This window comes from Rattus rattus, chromosome 18, assembly GCF_011064425.1.
Source record: "Rattus rattus isolate New Zealand chromosome 18, Rrattus_CSIRO_v1, whole genome shotgun sequence".
Taxonomy (NCBI): Eukaryota; Metazoa; Chordata; class Mammalia; order Rodentia; family Muridae; genus Rattus; species Rattus rattus.
This window is the reverse complement of record NC_046171.1, coordinates 17,841,300-17,867,040: the sequence shown is the minus strand read 5'-3', so window position 1 is coordinate 17,867,040 and position 25,741 is coordinate 17,841,300.

The following is a 25,741-nucleotide window of genomic DNA, read 5'->3' as shown; positions in this document are numbered from 1 at the left end:
TTCAGTTAGGCCTTGATAGCCTGTGCAAACGATGTAGGCAAGATGGTGTGGTCCAAGGAATACCCTTCATCTTCCTCTTTGTAACTCCCCAGAGGATTCCTGCCCGCAGTGTATCACCTAGCCCATACTTATAGCAACCTCACACTGTCGTTTGAGGTTCCATGTATTTGATCTGTCGAAAATTCCCATCTTCTGCTGATTTTTTTTTAAAGAAAAGAACAGAAGCTGGAGAGGAGGATAAGGTTAAACACTTGATGAGCTCTAAAAACATAAACATGAAGGCTAGAATTTGGGACTGGACTGAGCCAGGGCTTAGGAAGACCAACTGCTGTTTGCAGAGGACATGTTTTTGGTCCCAAACACCTCTATCAGACTCACAATCATCTGTAACTTGGTCTCCAAAGAACCTGACACATTCTCCTGACCTCTGAGGACAAATGGCACGTGCGTGCACACACACACACACACACACAGACACAGACACACACACACACACACACATACACACACACACCCACACACACCCACACACACACACACACACGAAAGAAAATAAATCCACATAGAATCCAGGTAGACATAGTGGCCTACAGTTCAGCCCGTGGGAACTGAACAATGACAGTGGGTGTCTAGGGCCAGCTGGTTTGCTGGACCAACTGAATTGCAAGCTCTGGGTTCAGCCAGACTCTGTCTCAGTGAATAAGGCAGAGCGATCCAGAAAGAATCTACAAGTCACACTCAGGCCAATTCAACGGGGATGCACCCACCCTCTCACATACAACATGACAAAAGAAAAAAACAAAACAACAACAACAACAAAACCAGAGAATCAATGTGTATCAATAATTCAGGTGGGCGCCTCAGTTTCCATGCGTTGGATAGGAACTCATGTGTTCATGGTCCATTTAAAGATGGGTAATTAAAATTAGATAAAGACTCCAAGTTGGACCCACAGGTTGATTTATAGAAAGAGAGCTCCAAGATGGCGGTGGGTGATGTGTCTCACCTTGTGGTATGCTCTGCCTTGGCATGACATCACCAGAGGCCTTCGTCTGATCATGGTCTCTAGGAATGGGTTTCATTTGTTTCTTCATCTTTCTGCCTTTTTTTGTTGTTATTGTTAGTCAAGGTCTAGAGTCAAGGCTCGTCTGGAACTCATTAATGTAGCAGAGGTTGGCCTCAAACTCAGTCTCTCCTCCCTCATTCTCCCAAATGCTCTAATTACAGGCACGTGCTACCACATTCTGTGAATAAATTCCTTTTCTTTATTAATTAGATTATAGCAACAGTTAAAGCAACACAAAATGAACTAAATCGGGTATAAAATGCCAGGACGGTTTTGTAGATTATCTCGTGTACATTCTCAGTATAGCATCGTTAACGTGCAGCCACACCAACGTGAAAACTTAGAGAGACATTTCCAAAGCAAGGGCTCCTTGAGTAGATCACATAGCAGCTGTATTCTTCCCATTTAAAAGGACTTGCCAAGTAGGGACTTTTTCAAATACTGATTTGATGAGCTAGCGAAAGGCTTCAGAGAAGTGTGTGATAGAATCATATTTATATGACAGTGAATTTTCTAGGTGGCAAGAACATGAGACACACTTTTTAAAATAGCCAGATAAGGGGAGGAAAAAAAATCTTGGTGTGCACAATTCGCACTTGAAGTGATGGCTCTGTCTTTGAAACCCCAGGGAAAGCGGGGTGTTTAATGTGTCTTCCAGACAATTACAAAGCGTCCCTTGATCAAAACTCTCTGCGAGCAATATTGACAAACCCGCCCGGCCACGGGAATCTCCTAGAGAGAAAATGATCTATGAGATTACCTGCTGGCGGGTTCATGGGTCAGATTGTCGATATCCAGTGAAGGGTCATAGAAATAAACGTTCGTTGCTCGCCACCCTGACATCTGTATTTATGGTGCTCAGAAGGCAGTTAGTCAATCAAAACCAGTTAGAGCAATTACAGTTTTCCCCAGCTAAATGGGAGAAAGAGAATCCGAACTCTGTGTGATGAGACTTCAATGCAGCAAGATAATCCAAATTTGCTTTTTATTCATGTGGAGGGAATTCAGTGCTACTTTATCTTGTCACTTGTAATTGTCTGATTAAATGAACACCACGGAGATGTATTAATGTAATGAAGTCAAACACTCAATTAGGTTTTATTTTCTCCCCCATTCTCGCATTGTTTGGCGTTCCCGCAGGATCAGAAGCACAATGGCGTTCTCCCTATTGAGTCGAGCTCCTTCGTAGTTGGCAAATATTTATTCTTTTATCTATGTTTCAGCTGGCACCGCAATGAATGGACTCTTTTTTCCCCCTGTCTTGACTCCTGCTGTCACACAATATATTGTGATGCTGTTGAGCATAACAGTATTTTAGAGATGACATAAATCACTCATGCAAGACAATGTGTGCTGAATTCAAATACTGAATCTCTTTGAAGGAACAAGAAAACGTATAAAGGGCGATGCCCAGAAGGGGCCGTGATGCCTGCAAGTTGGCACAGAGCTTGGATACACTCTGCTGAATGCTGTGACGAATCATAAACTTTCTGAAGGGTTAAAAATAGCGGCCCAGGGATTGGGGATTTAGCTCAGTGGTAGAGCGCTTGCCTAGCAAGCGCAAGGCCCTGGGTTCGGTCCCCAGCTCCGAAAAAAAAGAAAAATAGAGGCCCAGAGAAAGAGCATCAGCCTTTGGGGCCAACACGCAACGACTCACAGAGAAGCTCCAAAGGAAGAGATGGGGCTCCAGATTAGGGAAGAACTTCCTCCAGCTACTCCCTGGCTATATAACTTCCTGTGAGTCACTATCTCGCTGTATCTTCTCATTGTTGTGACAGAGAAGCACAAGCAACTTAAGAAAGGGAGAGTCTTCTCTGGCTCACGGGTTCAGGGGATATAGGTCAACTCAAGGGCACGGCCTTGGGAGTGAGAAGTCAGCTGTTCACGTTGTCTGGACAGTCAGGAAGCCCAGAGAACAAGGGAAAAGGGGCTCCCTATAAATCTTCAAGGCTCACCTCTAGTGTTGTATTTCCTCCAGAAAGGACCCGCCTCCAAAGTGTTCTATGGTCTTCCCAAATGGTGCCACCATCTGGGAACCAGTACCTAGGCCAGTGCGAGAGAAGTCACATTCAAACTGCAACATTCCCTGTTGTGGTTTGAATAGGAGTGCCCTGCCACCTACCCCACCACCTCCCGCCATAGACTCAAGTGTTAGAATGACGGAACCGGAAGTGGCCCTACCAGGCGCTATGGCCTTATTGGAGGAGGTGTGGCCTTGTTAGAGGAAGTGCATCACTGTGGGGGCGGGCACAGTCTCTTACGCTCAAATTAAGCTCAGTATGGTACGTAATCTGCTCCCTGAAGATCAAGATGTAGAACTCTTAGCTCCTTCTCCAGCACGGCTACTGCCATGCTTCCCACCACAGTGATTGTGGATGAACCTCTGAAACTGTAAGCTAGCCTCTGTTAAACGCTTTTCTTTATAAGTTGCCTTGCTCATAATGTCTCTACACAGCAATAAAACCCCAACTAAGATATTCTGTAAGCCTCTATTATCTTACCTATAAGATGAAAATGATGGTCAGATCCTCCTCGAGTAACAGGAGTTTTAAATCACGACATTCCCACAAGGCTTTTGATGGTGTGAAGATGTTGGCAATGTTGGCAATAATGTTATTATTAAAGTACTGATTGGTGTTCAGCTCAAAGAGGCTTATGTGTTCCATGTGTGCAAGAGAGTTGATAGCTTCAGCCACAAACACATGATCACTGCCCTCGGGTCTGGGGTTGAGTTCTTACCAATATCTCAAAGGTAGACTGCCCTGAGTACCTTAAGTCTCCTTAGTGGACACCGCTCTCGGTCTGCCCGCTACTAGGATCCATTATATGAGGAAATGGGGGGGTCTTTTACAAAGCTTTTCGGTATCATTCTCTTGGACTTGTATACCAAGCGATAAGTCCTGCCTTCCTAATATGACAGTACTTTTTTTGCCTAGGCATGTGTGCATGTGTGTGTGTGTATGTTTGCATGTGTGGTTCTAATGTGTGAGCAGGTGTGCATGCAGAAGTGTAAAAATGCCTGCTGAGGTCCAAGGTTGACGTCAAGTATCTCTCTTCAGGGACCTGTACCTGATAGATTGCCCCAGTCAAGGGGAACTGTGAGGGGGAAATGAGGATGATTTTAAGAAAGACAGAAGATTTGGATCAAAAGTTAGAAATTGGGAGGCCTGCAGGTCTAGACCACACCAGCCTGGAATGAATTTCTCATAGCCTTTATATACTTTACAGTATCGTGGGAAGCAGGGTCACAAGCTAATAGAGGCCATGGCTGACGTACAAAGGATATCTTTTCCCATCTGGAGGTCTCCCTATCCCTCCCTGTTCCTTCCCCCAAGATTAATAAAACTTTTATCCCCTTGCCTTAAGCTTCAAGAATATTTCCTCTTATTGTCCCGTGTGTCAGCAGGCCAGGACATCCGCCAGCAGACCCTGACCTGCCTTGACTCTGCCTGACAGGGGGGCTTTCACAGAAAAAAATTGCTCCTGACAATGTATGTATCCGAGGCTCTCGCTGAACCTGGAACTCTCTGTTTTGGCTCTTCTGGCTTATCATGGGATTCCCTGTCTCCATCTCCCACACTCTAGGATTGTACTGCCAGTACCACCTGGCCTTTATATGGGTTCTAGAATCTGAATTCTACCCCTCATGTTTTTTCAGTAAGAGCTTCGCCCACTGAGCTATCTCCCTAGACTCTGGCATGGTCTCCTGAATCTCTCTCGGCTGTCACCCTATCTCACTGTCACCCTATCTCACTGTCACCCCATCTCAGTGTCACCCCATCCCACTGTTACTCCATCCCACTGTCACCCCATCTCACTGTCACCCCATCCCACTGTCACCCCATCTCACTGTCACCCCATCCCACTGTCACCCCATCTCGCTGTCACCCCATCCTGCTGTCACCCCATCTCACTGTCACCCCATCTCGCTGTCACCCCATCTCTGTCACCCCATCTCGCTGTCACCCCATCTCGCTGTCACCCCATCTCGCTGTCACCCCATCTCACTGTCACCCCATCCCACTGTCACCCCATCCCACTGTCACCCCATCTCAGTGTCACCCCATCTCACTGTCACCCCATCCCACTGTCACCCCATCTCAGTGTCACCCCATCTCGCTGTCACCCCATCTCGCTGTCACCCCATCTCGCTGTCACCCCATCTCACTGTCACCCCATCCCACTGTCACCCCATCCCACTGTCACCCCATCCCACTGTCACCCCATCCCACTGTCACCCCATCTCAGTGTCATCTCGCTGTCACTCCATCTCGCTGTCACCCTATCCCACTGTCACCCCATCTCACTGTCACCCCATCTCACTGTCACCCCATCCCACTGTCACCCCATCCCGCTATCACCCCATCCCTCACTGTCACCCCATCTCGCTGTCACCCCATCTCGCTGTCACCCCATCTCACTGTCACCCCATCTCACTGTCACCCCATCTCACTGTCACCCCATCTCGCTGTCACTCCATCTCGCTGTCACCCCATCTCGCTATCACCCCATCTCAGTGTCACCCCATCCCACTGTCACCCCATCTCGCTGTCACCCCATCTCACTGTCACCCCATCTCACTGTCACCCCATCTCGCTGTCACCCCATCCCGCTGTCACCCCATCTCACTATCACCCCATCTCACTGTCACCCCATCTCACTGTCACCCCATCTGTCACCCCATCTCGCTATCACCCCATCTCACTGTCACCCCATCTCACTGTCACCCCATCTCGCTGTCACCCCATCTCGCTGTCACCCCATCCCGCTGTCACCCCATCCCGCTGTCACCCCATCCCGCTGTCACCCCATCCCACTGTCACCCCATCCCACTGTCACATTCTTAGCCCATTTCAGAGCCTTTGATTCTTTGTGGCCTGAACTCCGCCCTCCCTGTTTCTTCTAAATTCTTATGAGTGCTCCGAGTCTCAGCTCTGGTGGCATCCGAACTGAGAGGATCGTCTGTAACTCCTACCTGAACCGCAGACATTCTAAAGCAAATTCCTCCCAAGGAGTTTCTCTTTACACATTATACTTTCCATTTGGACCTCAAATATTTTTGAGACTTGTCCTGCATCTATCTCTCCCCCACTCAACATATAGACCTTGAATTCAAGAGCCAAGATTAGTATTGGGAAAATGCATGCACGCATGGGTGCATACACACACACACACACACGCACACACACACACACACACACAGTTGCAGTAGAGATTAACAAGCATCAAAAAATGCCATAGGCTCATAGCTACGGATGCTGACAATGCTGACACAGTAATAATCCCTGGACAAATTTGCTCTAAGAAGACTGTAGGTTTGAAACTAGCCTGAGTTAAATATCAGGACCTTTTCTATCATGGCCAGGACACGAGGGGAAGGCGCCATCTTGGAGGTAGAGTACAGGCCCTCTAAAACTTCAAGGCTATTCTACCATGACGAATCCCTCAACCCTAAGCCGAAATGAATCCTTTCTTCCTTAAGTGGCTTTTGCCAGGTGTCTCGAGACAGGATGAGAGGTCTGAGTGATGTCTCCAGGTGAATGAATGATTCCTCCTGAATTTTTGCTCTTTCGTTTCCTCTTTTTCTTATCTGACCTCACAAGGCATCTGTGAGATTAGTGGGTTTCCCTCGAGCATGCTCATCAGTGTCTCTGCTACAAGACATCCATTGGATCAGGACACTTACCTGTGGCCACCGCTACGTATAGACTCTGTGCCCTTACCCCTTCTTTGTGTGCTTGCTCTGAAGGAAGTGATCATTTGTCTTTGTAGAAATATCCTCTGTCTGGCCACGACCCATTTAACATAATTCCGTGGGCTTTTGGTTCCCTCCAGGTTTCTGTTATGTGAGCATCTGAGAGCTCTTGGCTTTGTGGCACGATATTTTGGGAGGTCATTTCACACACAGCACAGGCAACAACCTGCCAATGGAAAGAAATATCTGCCGTGCCCAAATGTCTCATTTGTTTGTTTTGTCCCTCTCCCTCCCTCCCTCCCTCCCCCCCTCCCTCCTTCCTTCCTCCCTTCCTTCCTTCCTTCCTTCCTTCCTTCCCTCCTTCCCTCCCTCCTCCCTCCCCCCCTCCTCTCCTCTCCCCCCCCTCCAGCTTGTAAATCAGTACCAGATGTTGAAAGATACTTTCTCTGATTGGTGTCCAGAGGAAATAAAAAGCACACATCACTTCAAGACTGACCTGCATGGGGGAAACAGACTTAAAAAGGCTCCCAGAATCAAACACCCTGCAGATGGCACGAAACAAACCACGGAGAAGCATGCATTTACCCTTGACCTTGCGTCATTCCCCTTCACAGCTGGTTACAATGTTAATGTCTCAATTAAGAAAAGAAGATAAAGGAGAGAACAGAAGAGTCATGAGGAAAAGGGTTGTGCTTTGTGCTGGTCCCCTGGCTTGTTATGTAATCCTAACGTGGAGTTAACTGAAGGAGGCCACAGTTCTGTGGGATGCTGAGGGATGTTTTAAGGAGGAAGGGGTTACTCGGGCAGGGATGGTCTCCAGCATGGGATGGTCCAACTTCTATTCTTCAACTTCACAATGGTGCAAAAGCAAGACATGATCAGTAAGATTGATAGTTTAAATCTTGAATTTTGGACTTTTCGCAGGCTAATCACTATAATCTGAGGCTCTCTCCCATGCTCGGCAGTGGGAAGAGCTCAGTTGTAAGATCACAAGAGGATCCTCTCCTTGGACCATGTGCCTGTGCTCAGTAGTTAAAGATATTTAAATGCAATTTTTACTTATGGTATTTTTGACTCGGTTGTATCAGGATATAATTCATCACAAGTAAAGGAACATCATCCATACCCACAGAAACGCAACCTCTACTCTAAGATGACATATTAGAATGCCAGGCCTAAGGAAGTGACTATCCCATGGGAACTAGGCCAGGATTAGAGCGCTTGTAAAAGGGTATGAAAGAGCTAGCCATGCCTTTGCCTCCCTCCCGGGCATTGTCATACAATATGGTATCCACCTTTCTCTCCTGGTGAGGGTACCGGGAAGGAGCCATCTTGGAAGCAGATCACGGGTATCACCAAGACCCCAACTCTGCTAACATCTTAGATGTTATAGCCTCCAAAACCACAAGAAATGACTTCCTACCTTTATAAGTTGTCTGATCCAGGGTATTTTGTTACAGCATCACACATAGACTTAAATACCCTGTACATTTCAGATAGGTTAAACTACAGACTAAATTTTATGTCAAGAGACATATGAAGCCCCAGCCTTTCTATCTACACAGAATGCTTTTATTGCTGAGTATTTTATAAAACTACTGCCTTTTTGCATGGCCTTGTGTGGGAAAAACATTTTGATAAACACATAGAAATTTACTTTAAGGGGTTGGGGATTTAACTCAGTGGGAGAGCCCTTGCCTAGGAAGCGCAAGGCCCTGGGTTCGGTCCCCAGCTCCGAAAAAAAAAACCAAAAAAAAAAAAAAAAAAAAAGAAGAAAAGAAATTTACTTTAAAAAATAGAGCCTATGGTTTTTAGTGTTGTTTGGTAAATAGCATTTACAAAATGTGAGCATTCTGCCTAGCATAGTGTACATGGTATAGAAGAAAGTCAACTCTTACCTTTCTGCCTCCAACACACACACACAGTTATATGGCTGAGCAAATACTTTGAAAGGTACTTAATGAGATCTTGCCAAAGGGTGGCTAAAAACAGTTTTGAAAAACTACACGAGATGGTTACCCTGATCCCGGAAGGTACCCCAGGCTACTTGTAAGGGAGAGATGGGTAATGAAACCACCACAAATGGGTGTTCCCATCCTTGCTTCTCAGATGAGACATTGTATAGTCTTCCAGTGATTAAACGCATACTTACTCATGGTCATGATGCCAAGTCTTATTCTGTTTGTGTGGTCCCTACACTTTTCCTGAGCCACGTTTCTTCTGCCACTAGAACGAGACCAATCCAGGAAAGATAAGATCCCAGAGAGGTGGAAAAGGAATTCGAGTGGAGTGAGAGAAGGGGAAAACAGATTTAAAAGATATAAAACCAAGAAGGAGAAGACATTGGGAATTAAACAGCAATGTTCCCGTGTATGACAGAGGAAAAGAATTTTAGGGTTGTAAGAGTGGGAAAGTCAGTACTGATGACGGTAGAAGACAAAGGAAAAGGGGAGTCAAGGGAAGCCAGTAAGATTGTCAACTAAGCAAGCATCTTATGGTATCACGTGTCTTGAACAAAGAGTAAACCCCTCCCCCCACACACCTGCTGTTAGGTTTTGTTACATCTGCACCCGGCACCATATTGGATAATGTACCTTCCGAATGCATAGCTGCCACCCAGATAAATGTGCTAATTGAATTATTAGACCGAGAGAAACACTGAGCATAACTTGGGACCCTTGCTGGTTACCTTGGGGGCACTGTGAGATGTTCAAGGGCAGCCAGTTGGGAACTGATGGTTTGGATGGTCTTGATAAAACCAGGCAGAGTTCTAGGAGGTCTCGATTAGGAAACCGGAAGAGGGGCCCAAGTTTTATTGCTTTTACTGAGCCTGATAAACCCCCTAAAGTGGTTTCCTTTTCTTCCCCTCGATCTCCTGTCACCCAGCCTTGTCACTGGCTTGCAGTTGCTATGGAGATGGCACAGGAATCCTGACTGGTTCCTTCAGAAGAATCTGTCTCCTTCCTGGGCTGCTACGTTTAAGAGCAGCATTCAAATTATTTATGAAAATCGTGTCAGCGTACCCTATGATAATTGTAAGCGCTGCTCTTTAAATTGGTTGGAGGGCGTGAAAATGACACTTCTGATTTCGTCTTTCTTCCCTGTGACGATCCTTTGAGGTTACTGTATTTAATCCACCTCTAATGCAATACTCAAGTTTCCCTCTTTCTGCTTCTCTCCCGATTTTTTCATCTTGCGTGTGTGATGTCCCTGTTTGGACAGTTCCTTTCTGAGTGAGCACATACAGTTGACTTAGCCGAAGATAGACCTTGTCTTCCTTCTATGTTCTACAACTCATGATCACGTTAAAGGATTCGAATGCATGAGAAAACTTCTCACTGCTTCAGAAATAGTCTCTTCCTCTAAATTTATGAATCTCGGGCGGGGGGACCCAGGGCACAATTCTGGGGTGCCTCTCTCTACATATCACGATGAGAATGACCTTAATAGAACAGAGATTTCGCTTTTACCATAGACAGCCTCCTCTTTTTTTTTTTAAACTTCAAACAAAATCTTGGCAGTTCTCTGTAATTAGAAGCATTGGAGGGGAGTCTTCGTTGACCCCAGATGTAGATGGCCCAGTTCTCATTACCACACAAGTGCTGATGTGTGGTAAGGGTTGAGGACTTCCTGCCTCCCAATTCGCTCAAGATCCAACCCCATCCTTCTATGCCTATCACTTTATCCTCTTGGTACACGAGACTTGGCCAGTTCTGTGGAAAGTGATGTTTTCCAAGGAATAGGACACCTTTGACATCCTAGCATCTACAACACTTAAAATGTATTTATTTATTCATTCATTCATTCACTCATTCATTGGAAGTCTCCATAGACACATATTCGAATGCCTGACATAATGGGTCATGGCTTTGAGAGGCATTTATCTTGAGGAAATCTCAAGGTTAAAAAAGGTGCATTGCCCAAGAAAGACGGCAGACTAAGCAGTCCAGCCGTCTATCAAAGATTTTGATTGGTGGGTGACAGACGTGAACATCTTTCTCTGACTTTCCCCTTTATGCTCAGCAAGTTTTAGGAGCGGGCAGTCAGCAGTCGAGTCTCTGTTGCCACTAACTTGGAAGCCCTGGCTGTTTATATTTGACAGCAAATTTAAATTGAAAACCTTTTAAATTGAAAAAGGGTTCTTATTTGATTAGCAGTGGTTCATTTGGGCATTGCTTATCTTGGGGAAACAAGCTCTAGGAAGAAAGATATGTTAGTATTTCAGTAAAGGATCCAACTTTCACAGAGTCATGACATACCACCAGAGCAATGACTAGTACGCAGCTCAGTTTCATGAATAATTGTCCTCTGGTTAGTTGTTTGCTCGATTGCTTTTCCGTTGGTTTTAAGATTAAGGCTCACTGAGTAGTCTGCGTGGTCTAAAGCTCACTATGCGGACCAGGGTGTCCTTGAATTTGGAAAGATCTGCCTGCCTCTGCCTCCCGACTTCTGGGCTTAAAAGTGAGCACTGTCACGCCAGGCGATGATTAAAGTTTCACGGTGGCACAATGATTCCAGCTCATTCTGTCTGTATTCTGCCCGTGGCTTCCCTTACGCTGCGTTATGGGGATGAGTCATTACAATAAGTACTGAAGCCTTCAGAAACTGAAATATTATCTCACTCTACATGAACGAACTTGCCCACTCCTGATGTTTATCATTCCTTGAACAGTCTTGGGTTTATGAATTCAAGGTAAACATCATTAAATCTATTTACTAACGCTGGAGTTATTGTGGGAATCGCTCCATCCCTCGGAGAGGCTGTGGTTTGTCTGCATCTCTAGGACAAGTAGATTTTCCTGCAGAACTTGGCCCATAATTAAGAAGTGCACTCAACCTTGGCAGTGACATGGTGGTTAAAGCCCATAACTCAGCAACCTGACTCGAGTTGAGGGGGAAATAAGGCTTGTAGCATGCTGTTTTCTGTCCCCTGGATGGAGCCTTTACTTAATGATCAATGCCACTGTATGCCTTTCCAGAGTAGCTCAGCCCCGTGAAGAGCAGACAATCTGAATGAGGGCCTCACTCCTAAGTCTTTATGATATTTATAAAACGTTTTAAATTTTTTATTAAAACATTTTTAAATCTTTATTTTATATACATCTGTGTTTTCTGTGCCTATATGTGTGTGTACCTATACTGTGCAAGTCTGGGGCCCACAGAGGTCAGGAAAAGGCATCAGGCTCCCTGGAACTGCTCTTACAGATGATGTAAGCTGCCTTGTGGATGTTTAGAATTGAGCCCAGGTCCTCTGGAAGAGCAGCCAGTGCTCTTGACCACTGAGCCATCTCTCCAGCCCTCTTCATGTTCTTTTCCAAACAGACTCTTTAAATTGAAGCTAAGAAAAGAAATTACTGGTTCTCAAGACTAAAGCAACTTTCCTACTAACTTAGGATTTAACAAAAAGTCTGATAGGATTGTAACACATGACAAAGTACATGTTTCTTTAGGAACACAAGTACCCCAAAACTTAAAGCAAAAACCACTGCATGTGTGTAATTTTGCTTAAATATTTTGATTACCAACTTACAGCAAACTGAAGAAAAATAAAATGATCCTTGAGATTGTGGCTCAGGATTAAGGTGGCATAAATACCCCCTTTGTGTCAGGCCAAGTACAACCAGACCAAGTCAGCCACACCAAATACAGCCTCGCCAAGTACAACCACAGAACCAAGCACAGTCACACCACTAAGTACAACCCTGTCGAGTACAGCCACACCAAGTACAGCTAGACCAAATACAGTCACACATCAACTGCAGTCACACCAAGTACAACCACATCACCATGAAAACCACACCAAGTACAGCCGCATCATCAAGTATATTGGTACAGCAAGTCTATCCAAAACTCCAAGTACATCCATATCACTAATTACAGCCATACCAAGTACAGCTTTACCAAGTACAGTCACATCACCAAGGACAGCATCACTAAGTATAGTCAGTTCACCAAGTATAAGTCACATCACCAAATACAGTCATATCAAATTCAGCCACAGCAAGCACAGTCGCATCACACAAACATTGACCTAAATACAGTCACACCATCAAATGCAGTCATATGACATAAGTACAGCCATATCACTAAGTATAGCCTCACCAAGTACAGCCACAACAAGTGTAAAAACAGCACCAACTCTAGCCAAAGGATCAAGTGAAGTCATACCAAGCACAACCACATTACCAAATACAGCCACATCACCAAGTACAACCACATCACCAAGCACAGTCACACCACTAAGTACAACCATGACGAGTACAGCCACACCAAGTACAGCTGGAACAAATACAGTCACATCGAGGGCAATCACATCAAGTACAACCACATCACCATGATAACCACACCAGGTACAGCCACATCATCAAGTGTATAGGTACAGCGAGACTACCAACCAAACCTCTCTCAAGGAAGCAAAGGCTTGAGACCAACAAAGTGTGGCAAGAACCCATCACTGTCTGTTGACTCCTGTTAATACTTTCCAAACATCACGGGTCTTCCCTCAGCAAAGCACCATGGGAGTCTGCATCCCATGACACAACCAGGAATTTCCACTCCAGGTCCTCTGCAGGAGCAGTCTGTGGTCCTCACAGCAGAGATGTTTCTCCAGCTCCCATTTCATCCCCCAGTTTGTCCTTTAAGCATTTGGTGCTCCTCGTGCCATCTGGTGATCAGATGACAGAGTGGTTTCCAGGGGAGTGTAGAAGGCCAGTTCAAGATAGTGAATTAACAGCTTTGTAACCTTCAGTGGTGAGTGAATTTGGTCATTGACCAAATTCTAGAAAAAGTGTGATTATAAAAGAAAATAGAGTTCCTAAGCAAATTCAGCCTCAAGGGAGTTTGGAACACAGCAGTCCTCAAAGCTCTTAAATTTGGTCAACCCCAGTTTGTCCAGTTGATGTAAGCTTGCGAATTGGGCTACTGTTTGAGCTTTTAAGATGGATGCTCTTCATTCAAAATTGAATCATATTTCCACTGCAATGAGCACATACCATACCTTCTCTGAGCTCAGAGACAGAGCAAACACACGGGCTCCTCAAAAGCCAGGTGATTAGTGGAAGGTTTTCTGCAACCTTTTTAATTTGACTACGTTCCTTTAACTCCATTTCCTATAAAATAACTGTCTTCCCAGTTCTCCAGACAAAATTATCCATCCACAGCCCAGACTTTGAAAGCCATTGCCAGCAAAGACAGCCCTTTTGTTCTAATGGCGTACTTTCTCATTCCACAGCGGGATGAAGGTAGCTGTAAAAACCACAGATTCGGGCAGGTATCTCGTGTCATCTCTGGCCCGGACTGAAAGTTATCCTGCTGGTGACAACAGTAGTTCAAAGTCAAATCCACTCACTTTCTCCTGGCAACTGAGGAAGGCCTTCAACCCCCTCAGTCTCTCTCTTGATAAAATGGAAGAAGCGGTCTTTTCCATTTTACCATGAGCAGCTCTAACTATGACAGTGGAGACACACTTTCACACAAGCCCCAAGGCAGGGCGCACTGCCTTAAGACCGTTTCATTCCTTAATCTAGTCCCTCTCCTTAATATACCTTCTTCATCTATACCCAAAGGCACAGAAAGCTTAGGCAGGATGTCCTTAAAGGGCAAGATTCAGATCCACATTTTTCTGCCCTCAGAACCCAAGGTTCCTTTACCACCATACTATTCTACTTACGCCATTGTATTACGATCAGCTAAACGCTGGAAGTTACAGAAAGTTCTGCCAGCTCCAGTTGTAGTTTTTCCTGCTACTCTCCCCCTGCTCATTCTTGTCAAGGTGAGGCAGGGGTTGGACTGTTGAGGAGGAAATCACACAATTGTCTAAATTCTGATTATTCGGACACGGACAGATGAAGCTCTGTTCCATTAAATAATTAAAAAAGGACGCACCATCCCACGCTAGCACTGGCTACCTATTCTGGCCCCAGCGGTCTCACTGTCTCCATGGCTAGCCCCATGCAGTGACCACCCATCTCGCAGTTAGCTGTCACAAATCCCTGCAACCCGGTAAAATCAAAATCCTAGAGGTTTGTAATTTATCAGTTGGATTTATATCAGTAAATTCTCAATCCCACAAAGTGCCGAAGAACTCAGAGCCAATTGATATTAAGTTGCCCACTTAGATTGGACAAATTGTCCTGTAATAATCCACCCCTTGTAGGATATTCAAAGCTACCTGTGGCTATTTAAAACCACACGGATCTGGGTCGTCCTTCTCTTCCTTCATTTTCGTTCCTTCCTTCCCCCTCCCTCCTATCTCTCCCGCATCTCAAAAACTCTCAGCCCGCCTTCCTTTTCTACTGTCCAATCACAGACAGGCTCCGCCTACCCTCTGCTTAAGGTCAGCCATCCACAAAGCCCCAGCACCGGAGGGGAGATCCAGAACTTCAAAGGTCCAGCCGCCTTTGCTGTTAGCTCTCAGACTGTATTAGCCCCAGGCAGACAGAAAAAGGGTCCTCTGTGTGGCCATTTGGCTTCAAGACTGCCCCATCAAGTTGTGGCTCTCTGGGTACACACCAGTAATGGGAAAAACTGCTGGTGTCACTCTGGCTGGTTGAAGGCACAGTGTTCCACTGTGGCGGCGAGTGCGACAAATGGCCGCCACTGAGACAAGGTCACCTACGCTGGAATATTTTCCTCAGTACCGTCTCTCCTCCCAGACGTCCTTTGCTAATTGAGCTTTAATGATTTGCATGCTCTTTAGTTCATGTTACCCCAGTTGATTATTTAGCTGAAAGAGCGAGATTAATTCCTCATTCTTATCCCCATCCCCAGCCCCTTTTTCTTGTATTTCTTCCTCCTCCCCAACTAGCAATATTATCACCATCACCATCGTCATCATCTCCCATCACTGCTGCCGCCGCCGCCATCGTCCTCGTCATCGTCGTCATCACCACCACCACCACCATCATCATCATCATCATCATTGCTCCCTCACCCTCACTGTTTCCCTAAACACATTTCCACTTGGATGTTGCCCAAGCACGCCCTAAAACTTCCTCCAAAATAGTTTTTCCACTCAATGAGTAAGATTGAAAACCCATTCCCACAACTCCTGAATGGTGCAGGCGGTAATTTTTTAAGGCTACCTGTTACCCAAAAGAGGTGTATTTTTCTGAATTCATGTATGATTTCTCTCCCACTCGTCTCACGCTACCTGATTGAAAAAAACCCCATTTTTACTTTTATGGCTTTGCCCGTCACCTTTGTAAATTACAGAGCCAGCTTCCTGAGACGTTGGTGAGGCCAGGGATTTATTTCAAACTGACATTTTTGGTGTGCCCGCCTGTGGCCTTATTTGCTCACTGAGAGCGGGAATGGGGATGTTGTAAGGTCGCACCAGGCTTTCCTCTCTCCTTCTGGACTGCCCCTTGGCTGATGTGGAACATTATTTCCTCCTCCCTCGGCCAATCAGATTTGCTTTCTGCACCTCTCATCGCCTGGTGGTGCGCGCCGTCAGATTCCACGTATGTTAGTTACTTTATTTGTGTGCAGTCCACCTGATGTGGGATAAACCCAAGTCAGATAACCAGTTATTTTGGTCCAGAGAACCAGCTTTGTTGTCGTGTGAGATGCACTTTCAACACTCGATCCTAAGGATTGTGTAACGATTGCGTGACGCCATGGTGGTGATTACGGTTAGAGACGAAGTCCCCCTCCCATGATATTGCCAGGACACGAAGCAAGACTCTTTTTCAGGAGAGTCAAACACGAACGTTGTCTATGAGCTGGATGGAGGCACCACCCGTTCTTTCTCCCTGCAGACTTCCGGTCCCACCTGCTTCCTGCTCAACCTCCCCCAAGCTTGGAGACCAGCTCTGCTGATAAATGGATTTAAAGGTCCTTCTGCCAGGATCCCCACTCCTCGGAGGAGCTCAGCCTCCACGGTTCAGCTCTGGCTGTCCATTCATGTCCATGAGCCCATGGCAAGAAAACCTTGTTCTCTTTCCTTTTGCTGCTTCTGTTAAGCACTGTCCAGGTGTACGAAGGACTACCAGATGGTGGCTCTTCCTTCCCATATTCCGTATTTCATCAAAGGACCACCGAAGAGCCCTGCGTGTGGGAGATGTTGCTGCAAACTGACCTCTTCTGTATCCTCTGCTCCTAGATATAGTCAGATTTGGAGCCTGAATGTGTCTAACTCAGAGTCTCAAAGTTTAGCCACCAAAGCAATGTATACAATAGGAGCTCAGTAATTGCCCGTGGGTAGCCCTTTCTTAGCTGGTAAGTCTTGGGCATAGCAAATTTTTCTCTGGAGGATACATTTCACAAAGGCTAAAACATTTTTTTGTCAGGATTGGCATCTATGGAGTATAAGCCAAAGATGCTACAAGCTAGCCCAAAATGTATAAAACACACACACACACACACACATCTGTACATACACATGAAAATACACACATTCACGCGTGCACACACACGTATACATATGTGCACACGTGCACACACATACACACAGACGAATATGTACATGTCCATGCCACACACACATACACATGCATGCACATTTACATATGCACAGACACATGCACACATACATGCACACACAGCACACATGCATGCACACATGCACACATGCGCAGGAATGTGTACACACATGCAAACACACAGGAATGTGCACACACAAGCACACGTAGACATACACATGCACACAGGAATGGGCACACACATGCATGCGCACACACATGCACATATATACACACATACACATGCATACACAAGAATGTGCACACGTGTACACAGGCACACACATATATACAAGCATGCACACATGAACATACATGTGCACACACATGCACACATACATGAACACGCAACACACATGTTTATGCACACACACACGCATGCACATGCACGCACACACATATAGGAATGTGCACACACAAATATATATATACAAAAAACGGGAAGAGTGGGAACCGAAAGCGAAAAGCAAATGTAAATAGTAAACTTGGGAGTAAACAAACATTTTCTCCATTCTCCGGTAACACCCGCTCACAAAACATCTCCTTTCTCTTTCTCCTCCTCATTTTATTTACACAACTATGTCAAAGGCAGTGATGTTTGACAATGGTATTGATCCCTTGCCCACTAATCTTTACCAAGCTCCACTGCGCTCACACCCTCTCCCAGGATATTCTGAAACAGTACATCCCAATGGATTCCTTTGAGCAAAGTCAAGGTAAAAATTGAAAAAAAAATCATGTTAATAACTATCCCAGGACAACATGTCCTAGTAGGAGGTCAGCAGATATAAGTCGGAATCTTCTCTCAAACTAAGGTAGAATCCTTCAGCTTTCCTCTCATCGACACGACAGTCTTCCAGAGCATTCTCTCTGGTTGAGCATAAATAACATTTTGCCTACTGTAGAGACAAGGATTCAAATGGGACCAACTTTTAGGCTAAGACTTTGGTATGAACTGTAGGCTTGTCTGAGCTTCGTTTCTGGTGAGAAAACCCCCTCACAGAAGCACCTTGCGGGGAAAGAATTGGTTTTAGCTCACAGGTCCAGATTGTACTCCATCACAGCGGGGAATTCACAGCTTCAGGAGCAAGAGGAATTTGTCCACAGTCAGAAGCAGGGGGCAATGCATGCAGGCTGGTACTCACTCTCTTTCTCTACTTTTTTTTTTTTTTTTTTTTGTTCTTTTTTCGATGGGGACCGAACCCAGGACCTTGTGCCCTAGGACCACCACTGAGCTAAATCCCCAACCCTCTTTCTCTACTTTTATGCAATGCAAGATCCCCTGACCAGCGACATGGTGCCGCTCACAGTGGGCGGGTCTTCCCTTTTTAATCTTTTGACTCTAAACTTTAAAGTCATGCATCTGTTTATGCACTCGTATGAACTGGGTACTGACTTCAGGTGTGCGTGCATGTGATACACAAAGATACAGACAGTTAAAGCACCCATAAACCCTTGTGTGTTCTCACTCCACACGGGCAACAGAACCAGATCCTCACGCTCCAACTGCCTCTCAGCCATTTCTTTAGCCCGGTAAATCAAAGTTCCAGAAACTTGTAATTTAACAATTAGATATACATGTTAAATTCCCAATCCACAATACACCCACACAACAAAGTCGCTGCCAATTAATAACGGTTTAAACCGCCCACCTAGACAAGACAATCGACCCAGTCCACCTGGACCTGGATCTTCCTGCTCTGTTGTCTCCATCTTGGTTTTCTTCGCTCCTCCTCCTAGACGTTTTCCCCGCCCACCCTTCCTTCTCATCCAATGATAAGCTTCACCCTATCCTAGACCTGCCTTGCTGCATAATGACATCATCCTACGCAACCCAAGAGCCCTTTGTCATTAAGTCCAGACACGGCTTCCAGATCCCTCTTCACACAGCAACCCAGGGAGATAATATAATAATCTTCTGACCCCGGGAAGAGCAGAGAGTCATCACCTTACAAGGTTGCCTTTTTCTACCCTCAAGCAAATGTTCACGGAGAAAATCCTCCTGTTTGCAAACAGCCTTGAAGACAAGGACTTAAAGATGCAGGAATATCCCATTGGCAGGGCTCTGGCAAGGGGTTTCTTTTCAGAAATTTCTTCTTAGGATTATGATCATTTTCCTTACCTCTTCTATGTCCATTTTGGAGGAAAACACCTCATTTATCTTTGGGTGACAGGGATGCAGACACTGTAACTGAGTAGATTGCCCCCAGAGGATCAAAATATTTGTGTTAAATGAAATGAGAAACATGCTAAGAGCCAGCACGGATCCTCCGGGAAAGGGTATTTGGTAATTTTGAGGAAAAAAAAAATTCTACTGAAATTCTTCTCTTGCCAAGAAAAGAGGAATGATTTCTATTAAAATGACTTCATGTCTGAATTACTCTCTGCCCCTCGGGAGCGCAGAACATTAAGGCTTTCATACTTGGTAATTTAGAAGTACGGAGGACACCTTATTTGGAAAGCATGCAGACTTAACGTGAAATGTTGGGTATTAAGTATTTTCACCACAAAAGTCTGCTTTTGAAAACTCTGCACGTAAACTGTTCGGATTAGGGCCCGATTCAGAACTGGTTGTCTGCTCCAGCCCTGTTGGCTCCCTAGCCTGGTGCCACCATTCCCAGAAGCTACAGGAGACGTCTTTGAATTGATGTCTAAGAGCTCCACACTTCACCGATGTTGCCATGGATGTCCTCATGTTAATGAGGCCGTTGGGTGCTTTGAGGCGCATTTTATTACGACCTGTGTCCACACTTCCACATGTCTTAATGCAGGAGCTACAGAGGCCTACTATGGACATTAGAAAGAAGACATTTAAAAATAGGTTTAACGCTGAACAGCTAGTGCCATGATTAGGAATTATTTGTCTGCAGATGCCAATAATTTCAAAGTTTAGAAGCCTTAATCTACCCAACCTTGTTCAAGCCAACCCATGATCCTAAGTATGCACATGGCCAAAGGTGACTATGAATACTGTACAACACAAAATTATAAACTGATTTAAAAAGAATAGGTTTAAAGTAATGTAGCACTCTTACGAGATTTTACAGATCTCACTGATGTGGGGTTGCAAACTGAGACCAAACACAGGTTCAGAAAAAAAATGCCTGATTCCCCCCCACACACACACCAAAAGAGTATTTTTTGCTGTGATCCCAAGTGACAGATCCTGAATTTCAAAAGCCAATACAACTGCTTTCCTTCGGATGTATTAAATATCAACAGAAGGGGCCGGAGAGATGGCTTGGCAGTTAAGAGAGATGATGCTGAGTTCAGTTTCCAGAGCACCCGTCAGGCAGCTGGATGCCCTTGTGTAGCCTCCGTAAGCACCAGGCACACACATGGTGCACAGACGTGGGCAGAACACCCACCCCTCCTGAAATAAAATAAAAGAGAATTGCTCTTCATGTTTCCCGATTTTCTACAGCAGACACACGCGGGTTTGCAAAAAGATCATAACTCTCAAATTTTTAGTGGTAAAAAATGGATTTGACCACTTTCCCCTCCCTGTTTTCAAAGCTTAGGGGCAGCAATTATCTTCTTTGTCCCTCGGCCAGACAATGCCATCCTTGGGACCAATAAAATGACTGGTGGAGGTGTAAGGTCTGTGGCCATGTGTTAAAAGCCCATTATTCTTTGGAATATTAATTAATGGCTACTTATTGAAGTTATGCTAAGGCACAGTCATAGACTTTATTTGAGAGGCAGAATTCCCACCATAATCACTGTGTTAATGGGAATGGGTTAAACAGAAGCAGATGTCAGCCGGCTGGACCTGCAAAATGGGGGTGGGGTGGGGGTAGAAACTGAGTAAGCCTGAGCTATGTATGCATGGACTCCACTCTCTCTGTGTGTCTCTGTCTCTCTCACACATTAACACGTTTCTCCAACCCCCTCACCCTGACACACAAACACACACAAACATACACACACACATACACACACACACACATACACACACATACACACACACATACACACACACACACACACACACACATACACACACACAGGTACACATTTGTCCAATGCATAGAGAAATACATTCATCCCTGATATACAAGGCAGACTAACATCAGCAAATTCCGAAGACAGACAGACAGATGGATGGATGGCAGACAGACTTATAGCATAGTCTTTCCTTGTATCCTATCACATATCATCCCAGATACTTTAGATCACCTCTATATAAGTTATATAACTATGTGACGGCCATGCTGTATTTTTTATTGACTAATACTTAGGGGAGATAAAGCTGCACATGTCCAATACAGACATTTCAGAACACGTGTGTCCCAGCGGCATGGAAGATGGCTCCGTTAGTAAGGTGCTTGCTGCACAAGTGTGTCATCCTGAGCTCAGATCCCAGCATGCTCTAAATGGCTGAGTGTAGCTCCCCACCCACAGTCCCACACTGCAGATCGAGGAGCAATGAGGGTGATCCCCGAAGCATGCTGCCAGGCATTCTTGTCACTGGTGAACAGCAGAGTCGCTGAGAAACACAGGCTCAAAAGATAACTTGGAGAGCAATAGAGGAAGACACTCGAAGTCAACCCTAGCTCTACACACATGTGTATAACCACACATACATATGTGCATAGACATGTGCAAGATACATACATATACACACATATACATTTGCATAAACATGCCTATACATACATGCACACACATATACATGCATACATATACACATACACACACAGACAGACATATACACACATAATCACAAGTGTACACATTTACACACAAATATACACACACACATACACATACATAGCACACAGATACACATACATGCACACACTCACATAAATATACACACATGCACACACACATATACATACACACATACATACACACATACACCCACATACACACAGACAGACGTACACACATAATCACACGCGTAAATATTTACACACAGATATACACACATACATATACATAACACACAGATACACATACATGCACACACTCACACATATATACACACATAATCACATGTATACACACCTACACACAGAAACACACATCCATATACATAACATATACATGCACACGCTCACACAAATATACACACATGCCCATACTCATACACATACACACATAAACACACCCACCCACACACATACACATACTCACATACACACACACACACACACACACACACACACACACACACAACTGTCTTATCACACTCTCAGGCCCAGGGCAGCACCAGGCAGTCTGTTATCTCTTTGCATTTGGTTTTCACTGACTCAGGCTCCGCTCATTCCCATGATCCTACTATGGTCACAGATCTGCTTCAGAAGTCACAGGAAGGACAAACCCCCAAGGCGTTTCTCTGGATGTGGCCACAACTGTGTGCACTGTGGGTGGTGACTAGGAAATTTACCCACCATCCCCCAGGGTAGCCAGCCGCTCCTCATGTTCTCAGGGCTGTTGGTAGAAATACACAGTTCCTGCTTAGTGGAGGAGGCCAACAAGATTATTTCACATCCATGAGCAAATACCAGGAGAAAGATGAGGCATGGCGGTACACGCTGGGAACTCCGGCACTTGGAAAGCTGAGGCATGAGGTTTGGGGGCTGAGCCCATCTCAGACTGCAGAGTAAATGCTTATAAAACAAGACACTACAGCGCCAGTGCAAAGCAAGGCCATACATCAAGTTACCAACCATAAAAGTATCTGGTGTAGGATAAATGCTGCCCAGGCCACACCTTGACAAGGACGGCTTTATTATGTTCCCCAATACAATGTCTCTCTCCTTACACCTACCGCTCATCTGGATGTTACTTCCCCTGCCTAAAATCTCAAGATTTGAGAGGCTTAGGACAGGAAAATGTGGCTACAGGGTGAGTGTCAGGACAGCTGAATCACTGATTAAGATTTTTGTCCCATTTTTATCATCACCACCACCATAATCATCATCATCATCTCCCCAAACAAAACAAAATAAGACTAAAATCTAAAGCTCATGCCAATATTTTCAAGACAGACTTGGGGGTCGCTAACTCCCTTCTCTTCCCATCATGGCACATCAACCAAATCTTTGTTTTGATTTGTTTGTTCCCTATTCATTTTTTAGTTTATTTAGCTTAAAAAATTAAAAACGAAACACTGCATTTAGCTTTCATGTTCTTCTTGTAATAGTTCGATATAAAAATCAAAAAAAAATATCCCTGCCCTCAGCAGCTTTCTGCTTCCAGGCCCCCTGGAGGGGAGTTCTCGATGCCTGGTCGGGCGGGCACTCCTGAGGCAGCAGAGCGGAGGAGACCACCAACGCTGCTCACCCCTGCCCACATCCCTGGCCCAGGAGGAAACTGTATACGGCCTCTGGGTACCCGTAGAGGAGGGCCCAGGAGCAGCAGGTCCACTGCGTCTGAGACACCGCACCTGAAGGGACCGACCGGATAAACAGTTCTCTGCACCCAAATCCCGTGGGAGGGAGAGCTAAACCTTCAGAGAGGCGGACACGCCTGGGAAACCAGAAGAGACTGCACGCTGCACACAGTACTGATCCCAGAGGAAAACAACAAAAGCTATCTGGAACCCTGGTGCACGGAACCTCCCGGAAAGGGCGGCGCAGATCTTCCTGGTTGCTGAGGCCGCTGAGAGCTCATAGGCAACACCCCTTGAGCAAACTTGAGCCTCGGGACCACAGGTAAGACCAACTTCTCTGCTACAAACGACTTGCCTGGTGAACTCAAGACACAGGCTCACAGGAACAGCTGAAGACCTGTAGATAGGAAAAACTACACGCCTGAAAGCAGAACACTCTGTCCCCATAACTGGCTGAAAGAAAACAGGAAAACAGGTCTACAGCACTCCTGAAACACAGGCTTATAAGACAGTCTAGCCACTGTCAGAAATAGCAGAACAAAGTAACACTAGAGATAATCTGATGGCGAGAGGCAAGCGCAGGAACCCAAGCAACAGAAACCAAGACTACATGGCATCATCGGAGCCCAATTCTCCCACCAAAGCAAACACGGAATATCCAAACACACCAGAAAAGCAAGATCTAGTTTCAAAATCATATTTGATCATGATGTTGGAGGACTTCAAGAAAGACATGAAGAACTCCCTTAGAGAAACACAGGAAAACATAAATAAACAAGTAGAAGCCTACAGAGAGGAATCGCAAAAATGCCTGAAAGAATTCCAGGAAAACATAAATAAACAAGTAGAAGCCCATAGAGAGGAGACACAAAAATCCCTGAAAGAATATCAGGAAATCATAAATAAACAAGTAGAAGCCCATAGAGAGGAGTCACAAAAATCCCTGAAAGAATTCCAGGAAAACACAATCAAACAGTTGAAGGAATTAAAAATGGAAATAGAAGCAATCAAGAAAGAACACATGGAAACAACCCTGGATATAGAAAACCAAAAGAAGAGACAAGGAGCTGTAGATACAAGCTTCACCAACAGAATACAAGAGATGGAAGAGAGAATCTCAGGAGCAGAAGATTCCATAGAAATCATTGACTCAACTGTCAAAGATAATGTAAAGTGGAAAAAGCTACTGGTCCAAAACATACAGGAAATCCAGGACTCAATGAGAAGATCAAACCTAAGGATAATAGGTATAGAAGAGAGTGAAGACTCCCAGCTCAAAGGACCAGTAAATATCTTCAACAAAATCATAGAAGAAAACTTCCTAACCTAAAAAAGAGATACCCATAGGCATACAAAAGCCTACAGAACTCCAAATAGATTGGACCAGAAAAGAAACACCTCCCGTCACATAATAGTCAAACACCAAACGCACAAAATAAAGAAAGAATATTAAAAGCAGTAAGGGAAAAAGGTCAAGTAACATATAAAGGCAGACCTATCAGAATCACACCAGACTTTTCGCCAGAAACTATGAAGGCCAGAAGATCCTGGACTGATGTCATACACACCCTAAGAGAACACAAATGCCAGCCCAGGTTACTGTATCCTGCAAAACTCTCAATCAACATAGATGGAGAAACCAAGATATTCCATGACAAAACCAAATTTACACAATATCTTTCTACAAATCCAGCACTACAAAGGATAATAAATGGTAAAGCCCAACATAAGGAGGCAAGCTATACCCTAGAAGAAGCAAGAAACTAATCATCTTGGCAACAAAACAAAGAGAAGAAAAGCACACAAACATAACCTCACATCCAAATATGAATACAACCGGAAGCACTAATCACTATTCCTTAATATCTCTCAACATCAATGGCCTCAACTCCCCAATAAAAAGACATAGATTAACAAACTGGATACACAACAAGGACCCTGCATTCTGCTGCCTACAGGAAACACACCTCAGAGACAAAGACAGACACTACCTCAGAGTGAAAGGCTGGAAAACAACTTTCCAAGCAAATGGTCAGAAGAAGCAAGCTGGAGTAGCCATTCTAATATCAGATAAAATCAATTTTCAACTAAAAGTCATCAAAAAAGATAAGGAAGGACACTTCATATTCATCAAAGGAAAAATCCACCAAGATGAACTCTCAATCCTAAATATCTAT